Genomic DNA, 8,562 nt, shown 5'->3' on the forward strand with positions numbered 1-8,562 from the left:
CAAATGAAGTCGCGCGTGTGAAAACGCGTACCGTCAATTTTACCGCTATAACGCGAAACTTTCGAAAAATTCTTATAACGATTGCACCACTAACTATCACTTGAATATTTATACTTAAGATTACCTATTTTAGTACCATAGTACAAGTCTCTAATATTCCAAACTTATCGGGCTACTACGCGGATAAAATCTCCAAGTACTATTCACTATTTTTACTAAACGCGCTCTAGGAAATTAATTTTCGAAACGAATCATTTTAAAAATATAACGAGGTTATATTATCATGCGTTTAGGTCTCATAAGACTAGAAAATATTCCTTGGAAATAAAATCCAATTAAATAATTTATTAAGCCATAAATTAGGCATAAAATAATAGTTTTTGCGAGTCCTCACAGTATTTGTGTGTTTTTATGTGTTTCTTACATTTTGGTGTAAGTTAATTGACTAATTAGATGTATTTCACTTGTTTATAGGAGATACGGGAGTTTTATCATCCATCTTGGAGGTGCACTTGAAGATCATGTTGGCAGGGAGTTTTCTTACCAAATTGTGTTTTAAGTGTTTAAAATTTCTATGCCTATACATACATTGTGCATTTCAAGTGAGTTTTGGTGATATCATGGTTATAAAGGTTCATGGATTCATTTGATGTGTATTTAATGCTCAGAAATGCCATTTTGATGTAAAAATGCAAAAATGATCAAAGAACCTCACCCCTCGATTTTCAATGTAAATGTGTTTGTTGTGTTTTGAGAGGATGGATATTGTGTTTAAGGTATATTGCATGTGCGTGGGAGGTTAGAATTGATAAAAGTTTGTCCAATGTGTGTTTTGGAATTGGCCGGAAAAGGGAGAAAAAGTTTGAAAAATTGCAGTTTCTGCAATTAGTGCAGAGAAGTCAGGATCCGAGCTCGGATCCTAAAATCCCAGACAGATCCGACCGCGGATCCATAGATCCGAGCTCGGATCTTTTCCAACCCAGATAGATCCGAGGGCTCGTCTGTGTTTCTGTTGAGGCTGATCCGAGCCATGTAGGATCCGAGGCCTTCCAGAAAGGATCCGACCTCGGATCTCTTCGCGATAAGAAAGGAAACGAGGCCTCGGTTCCTCATTTTTTCCAGATTTCTCTTCTCTCTCTCTTCGAAACCCTATCCCCTTTCCTCCAATCTTCCATTTCATCCATAAAATTCCCAATTTTTCACAATAAAACCTTCCCTAACCTCTTGAGAGCATTAACCCTCAACAATTTAGAATCAAAAACATCAAATTGAGGGGTTTTGATCTTCAAGACGCGAAATAGGGCCAAACTGAAATCTAGCAATTTGAGGTCGAATTTGGGCTTGTTTCTATTCCATTTTTGCATCATTATCATCCTCCATCATCACTCCATCTATTTGAGGTAACAAATTTCGAATTTCTGTGACATTTTATATCTCTCATTTTTGTATATTTTTAGTTTTTCAATACATTTTGCTTAATTGTTGCAAATTCGTGATATAATTGTGCTACATTGTGCTCAAATCAGCTGTAATAATTATTTTCATGCTTATTTGTGTAAAAATTATGAATTTGGTGATAGTTTTGAGATTTCCTTCTCAATTTTTGGGCTTGAGCATTTTAGTGGTTTAAATTTGTGAATTTTGCTTTCAGTGAATATATGAACTGTTCCGAGAAGTATAAATCAATGTTATAATTGAAAATGATATGCTATCATTAGAGCAATAGCCCATTGGGTAAAAGTGTGTGTTCCCGATCAAGTTAAGCACATTGAACCACTTTTACTTGAAATAATTAATATTAGGATAACTTGGGAGTCATGTGTAGTTAACTTGAGTGTTAACGAGTGTTATGAATTGGATTGATGATATTCTCAAGTGTTTGAATGTTTATTTTTGCAAATAGATATAATTTAAAATTGTTTGCACTTAATATGCATGAAATAATTTCTTTACTGCTAATATCCTTTCTAAGTGTAGGAATTGGATTTGAGAAGTGTTAGGAAGCTTATTTGTTTAAATTTGGGGACATTTTGGCAGGGAGTTTAGCCCTTTTTCAAAGGGAAACTCTGCCGAAATTTTCTTAAATTCCTATTTTAATATGAATGAGCGAGTTTCTATCTTTTCTAATACATACTCATCTTGTTTATAGGTGCTATGGCTCGTACAAGGAGGGCTCGTATTCGTACTCCTACACCATCGTCAAGTGAAGAACATACACCTTCTGTGCATGAGGAGTCGCCTGAGGAAGAATCTCCTTCGCCTGAGTCACCACCTCGATCTCGCCGGAAGACTGCATCCACTAGCCGTGATGAGCCACCGCCAGATTACGATACCACACGATTCACATCGCTCGAAAACCAAGAGTGGTATGAAGCCGGCCTAGCCAAGGAGATCATCATTGAGAAACACTTGGCTCCAGAGGTGGATGCGCACTACCATATTTCGACAGCATTCAAGCGACTTGGATGGGAGAACATCCTTCAATTGCCCAAGTACTACTACCCCAACTTGGTCCGGGAGTTCTACGCCAATGTGGAGAACAAGCAGAGCCACAGTGGCAACCTCATCGTCTCGTGGGTTCGAGGCAGGAAAGTGGTTCTCAATCGAGAGGCACTGCGACGTTTCGTTCAACTCATAGACGAAGGCGAAGATGTCAAACTGACTAAGGAATTCAAGGCTCGAGACCCTTGGCAAGTGGGAGAAGCCGTGGAGCGTCTAAAGGGTCAGTACCGTGAGCGAGGAACTTCGAAAAAACTCACGGTATATGCCGACTCCTTTGAGCATCGATACCACCTGATCTTCTATCTTTTTGCATTTAATGTGGTGCCGAAAAAGAGTGGTAAACGGGAGATCCGAAATAGCGATCTCTATTTTCTGGATAAGATGATACATGGATTGGGTAGGCAGTTGACTGGCATTCCTCTACCCAGCATTATCATCAGCTATATGCGGACCACAGCTCGCATGAGGGCCGGCGAGACTTGCTTCGGATTCCCTCGACTGCTATCCCTCGTGTTTGAGAAGCTCAAGGTTCCTCGTGGAACCGAGAGAGCGGTGGTAACTAGGTCTGTCGAGGAGGTAAATGCTTCTATACTCAACGCTTTGGGTATTTCTACTGATTTTGGAGCTGTTTTGGTCCGGGACACAGGAGAAGCATCGACTTCCACTCAGCCTCCGCCTCACACTGAACCACAAGCGGCAACCCAAGAGACGGAGGCACAGCAGACTCTTCCTCCTCCGATTCCGCGACCACCTCCTCAACCGCGCTCCAAGTGGCAAGAGCTTCTCAATGCTATTTGTTGTATGGAGACGCGAGTCGTCGAGCGCATTGACCAGACGGAGCGGATGATGACTGAGCGCCTCGACCGACATGATCGCCGCCTTCGTGCGATCGAGGATCATTTTCATATCCGACGGTCTCCTACTCCGACACCTCATCAGGAGGAGGGCCATATTGGTACTTCACAGGGTTATCATGGAGCCGAGGAGGCAGTAGACCCTCGTTCCGAGCAACCATGATACTTTTTAGCGGATTAGATCTTTTATTTCTTTATTTTTCTTTTCTTTTGTTAAAACAAACTTTGTGATTTCAGTTTTCTTTTATTTGAATCATCTTGTGCTACTTATGGTGTTTGGTACCCTTGTTGTCTCAATTTGGGCAGAATTTGGATGATCGTGATGATTAAGGGTTTCAAATTGCATCACCACCTATTTGAGGGAAGTTTCAGTTCTTTTACCTTCCTCTACAATGAGGACATTGTAGATTTTAAGTGTGGGGGAGGGATCACTTTATCGTATGGGTGATTGTGTCTTGAAATGCATGACTTTAGTTGTTTAGAGCTTAAAAATGTTGGAATTATATTTGGAGATATTGTCATGAGGATAATTTTTTGTGAAAATGAGGTTGTTGGCAGGGAGTTTCATCCATTTTTATGGGGAAATTCTGTCAAAATTTTTCTAAAATATCTTCCATTTGGATAACAAGCTATGTGTATTTTGGAAAAGTTTAATTCTTATTTGGCTTGAAATGAATTATTATGCAAGTAATATTTTTACATTTTAGAAAGTATATATTTGCTTAAATAAGAAAGGTTATGCTTAGAGTTTTGCAAGATTAATGATATTTATCATTTTTACTTAATTTTATAAGTAAGTGATTGATATAGTCAAAGAAAGGCCAAATTCTTCCTTTAATTATACTTAGAGGAAAAAAGAAATTGAATTTGATTGTTAAAAAAAAAAAAAAAAAAAAAAAAAGAGAAAAATATTATTAGTAATTTTCTACTCCAATGATTCACATACTGAGTAACCGGGGGTTGGCATTTACAAATGTCGACATTCGCGTAAAAAAGTATTGGAATTAAGAGTATGATTGGCAATTTAAATGAGTGAAATGTTGAGTAACCGGGAATTTTCACCTAAAAGTGTTGATTTTCGCGTAAAAAGACGTTTTCACTATTTAAATAAAATGAATTGTGAATAAATCCCTCTAAATTGTTAAGTTTTGGGATGAGGAAGGCCATAAAATTGACTATGTGATTTACTTATTTGTGGAATTAGGATAGAATGAGAGAATTGATTTGAATTTGTCAAAATTTAGGCATAATTATTTTTATTTAATTGAATATTATGAGTATTTAGTGTAATCTGAGAAATGGCATAATAATTGGTTTCTAGGTTTTTGAGGAATTAAATTTGACAAGAGTACGCATACTGTTTTCTCTATTGAATATTTGAAGTAAGTTTTGTGTAAAATTGCTTGAGGACAAGCAATGATTCAAGTATGGGGGAATTTGATAAGTGAATATTTAACGTACATTTTGTATGAATTTGGCATGAATTTTTGGTATGTTTTGAGAAGATTAAAGCCATATTTAAACTCTTTTGGTGATAATTGCTTAAATATTGTTTAAGAGTTAAGAAATTGATAAATGAGTGATTAATGCGTAATTTTGTGAAATTGTGAAGGTAATTGATGTATGAAATTCATGCACAAGTTGAAAGAAATGTCAGGGTCATCCAGAGGACAAAGTACACAAGAAAGTGGGAGCAAAAATGTAGAAAAAGGGAAGAAGTGAAAAACTGGAAAAATGTTCAACACGGATCCGAGCTCGGATCCGTGTGTACAAGAGGGATCCGACCCCTCGTCTGTACTTCTGGCGGAGTATATCCGAGGTCAGGACGATCCGACCTCGGATCCATCATGGGAAGGCCTCGGATCCTATAATCCGAGCTCGGATCCATTATCACTCCTCGGATCAGAGGCTCGGATCTGTCTCTCTCCTCAGCAAGTGGCACAGCCGTTTTTCTTTACCTTTCTCACAACTTTTACAGCTATTTTGAGGGACAGAAATCGGTGGCACATGCTTCTGCAATAAAAGAGAAGACCAAATGAGTGTGGACAAAAGGAACATCATATCTTTGACTTCTTTTTACAAAATCTAAGTGGAGGAAATTATGAAGTGAGAGGAATGGAATTTCTACCACCTTTTATGCAGAAACACAAGGGAGAAGCAAGGAACCATACGTAGCTAGTTTTCCTTCTTGCAACAAGTTTTCTCTCTAGTTAGGAGTACTTGGAGAAGCATTTTTTGGAGAGTTTTCACTTGTAATCATATTGTGCAAGAACATAGCAGGAATTGGAGAGCTTCACCTTCAATTGGCTAAGCTTTCTTTTATCTTTCTTATACTTGTACTTTATGATGTTTTGTATTAATAAACTTGTGAATTTGATTGTTAAATCATTCATGAGTAGCTAAACTCCTTCATCTAGGGAGTAGATGAAACTTATGGCTAAATAATACTAATTGAATGTGATTTACACTTGTTATATCTTGAGTTAACTTGTCTACTTGTGTAGCTGTGATTTCTTGTTATTGTTTGATCACCAATAACTTGTTTACAGTTGTTATTGTTCAATGAGAATTGGTAATAACAATGGAAACACATGAGTAGAGCTTGAGTTGTATGTTCATGAAAATAGAAATACACTTAAGTGGATTACTTAGTATTTCATGAACTAAAACAGAGTTGTAGTAGTATTTCACCATGGAAATAGGGAAATCTATATTGCTCTAAGCCATTTCATCATGGAAATGAGACTTGGTAATCTTGGAAATAAATCTCTGGTTAAGCAAGAATAATAGCAATAAGTAAATCCATTTATTTGTGTAGTTTATGCCATAAGTGGAATCTACATCCCTAGAATCTTCATTAAGTGAAATTTCTCTATTTGCATTCAGCATTTGTTAAACTAGATTTGTACATCAGATTTGTAGATTACAGCATTAGATTTTCTCTGCTCAAAATTAATGGTAAGTCTAAATAATAGAGAGAACAGGGGCTTAGTAATTGTTTAAATTGCTCCTCGTGGGATCGACCCGATACACATCTTGTACTAAAATTTCGACCTGTATACTTGCAGTCCAACGGGTGTAAAATCGGAATTAAACTTGCATTGATACAATAAGAACCCGTCACCGAGCTTATTGCAGAATTTTTGCAATTTTCAGTTTGACCCCAATTATTCAAAATACACCCTAGATCATTTCTATGTCAAAATAAACCATTCACGCACATGTAAAATGATCTAAACATGCATTCTAAACCTCTTTAATGCATCAAAACCACAATTACTGAATTTGAGGTATTGAGATCTTTGATCAAACTTCGCCTTTTTCACCTCATTTGGTCACTTTTCCAAAACCTACAAATGAAAAACAACAAAATTACTCAAACTTATGCTTTAAACATAAAATCACTCCAAAGTAACACTAACTGAAACAAGCATTGGGTTGCCTCCCAATAAGCGCTTCTTTAAAGTCAATAGCTTGACTATTTCACCTCATTTTTTCAAGGAGGCTTTGTTAGCGAATAATCCACCATTTTTGGTCGTGGTGGATCATTAAATGGTGACTTTATAGCAAAAGCCACATGATCTGATGATGTGAGAAATGGAAGTGACTTACCTATCCCAAGTGGTTCATAGATATTACCTTGAATATGCACCACTTGAGAACTTACCAAAGGAAATGTCATGAGAGTATCTTGGGCAGGAATACCTTTAAAACCTATACTTTCAATGCACTCCTCAAGAGGGGTGAAAATTGAGCCATTAAAACTCACCTCTTGAGGTTCAAAGTTAGTTCCAAAGATATTATCATGTGAAATGGATATTTGCTCATTAAAACACTCTTGAGATTCATCATTTTCATCAAAATGCAATCCATTTTCACATACAACATTCCCATCATTTATGCTAGGATCATTTTGCACATTATTAGAGGAAATAACTTCACACAATGCATTCAATTGCTCATGTATTCTACCAAAGTGAGAAGCTAATTCATCTATTCTTTCCTCAATCCTATCAAAACGGTCGGAAGTTGCATTTGCTAGCTTTTCTATTGCTGAATCAAATTGATTAGAAAAATTTTCTACAGCTAGCTCCCAAGATGTATTAGAATCATTAGCTAATGGTTCACTTTCTAACTCCCAAGGTAGAGGTGCATTAGCTAACTTCTCTATTGCCAACTCCCAAGATGGTTTTGATTCATATTGGACACTTTCAGGTTGGTAATCATAAAAATATGAATTATCACTATAATTACATTGATTATTCCAACCATAAGCAGGAGAATTGCTCCAATTAGCACTATATTGATCAAAACAAGGATTGTAATGCTCTAATTCATCATAATAATCCACATTTTGTGCTTGCATACATGTATTAGTAGCATGATAACCTCCACACAAGTCACAAATCACATGATAAGAATTAAAAGCATTAACATTCCTTCTCTGCTCAATTTCATGCATCATGGTGTCCATTTGAACTTGTAACTTAATTACATCAAATTTTGCCTTTAAGCACCTTAAACCATCTTCAAAATACATACATTCAGTAAATTCTTGGTTACCTCTATTGAAGGAGCTTTGCACTTGATAACCATCCATTGCCAATCTTCCACTTCTCAAGCATTGTCCTCCAAATTGACCTACTCTTCTCATCACCTAAAATTGCTTTTAAACAACCTCAAAAGCAAAATTAGTAAGAAAAATAGGTAATAAAACACATACACATTTAAAACACTAAAATAACAGAAAATAACATTCACACTATAACTAATAAAATGTCTAAACTAATAAAGTTGCTCTTTACACCGATATTGCCAAATCTTCCCCGGCAACGGCGCCAAAAACTTGACGTGCGCGGAGTATACATATACAATTAAGCTCATCCTAATCAAGTTTTACATTTATAAACTCCTAAATACCCCACACGCGATTTATCGCAAGTATACGAATCGTGAGCGAGTATAGGGTATTAAGGGTCGATCCCACAAGGAAGATTGCAATTACCGGTACTACTAAAGCTTCTCTATTATTTAGACTATCAATGAATTATAACAAATTAAAACCTACTGAAATTATACAAGAAAATAACAAATGAAAGCTCCTTAGGTTGTGGTATCCCTAACTACTCATGCAAGTGCTATATTTGGATCATTAATTACTACATCTAGGCTAGTTATGGTGTAATTTCCTTATGCACTTGAATCC

This window comes from Coffea arabica, chromosome 11e (assembly GCF_036785885.1).
Source record: "Coffea arabica cultivar ET-39 chromosome 11e, Coffea Arabica ET-39 HiFi, whole genome shotgun sequence".
Classification (NCBI taxonomy): Eukaryota; Viridiplantae; Streptophyta; class Magnoliopsida; order Gentianales; family Rubiaceae; genus Coffea; species Coffea arabica.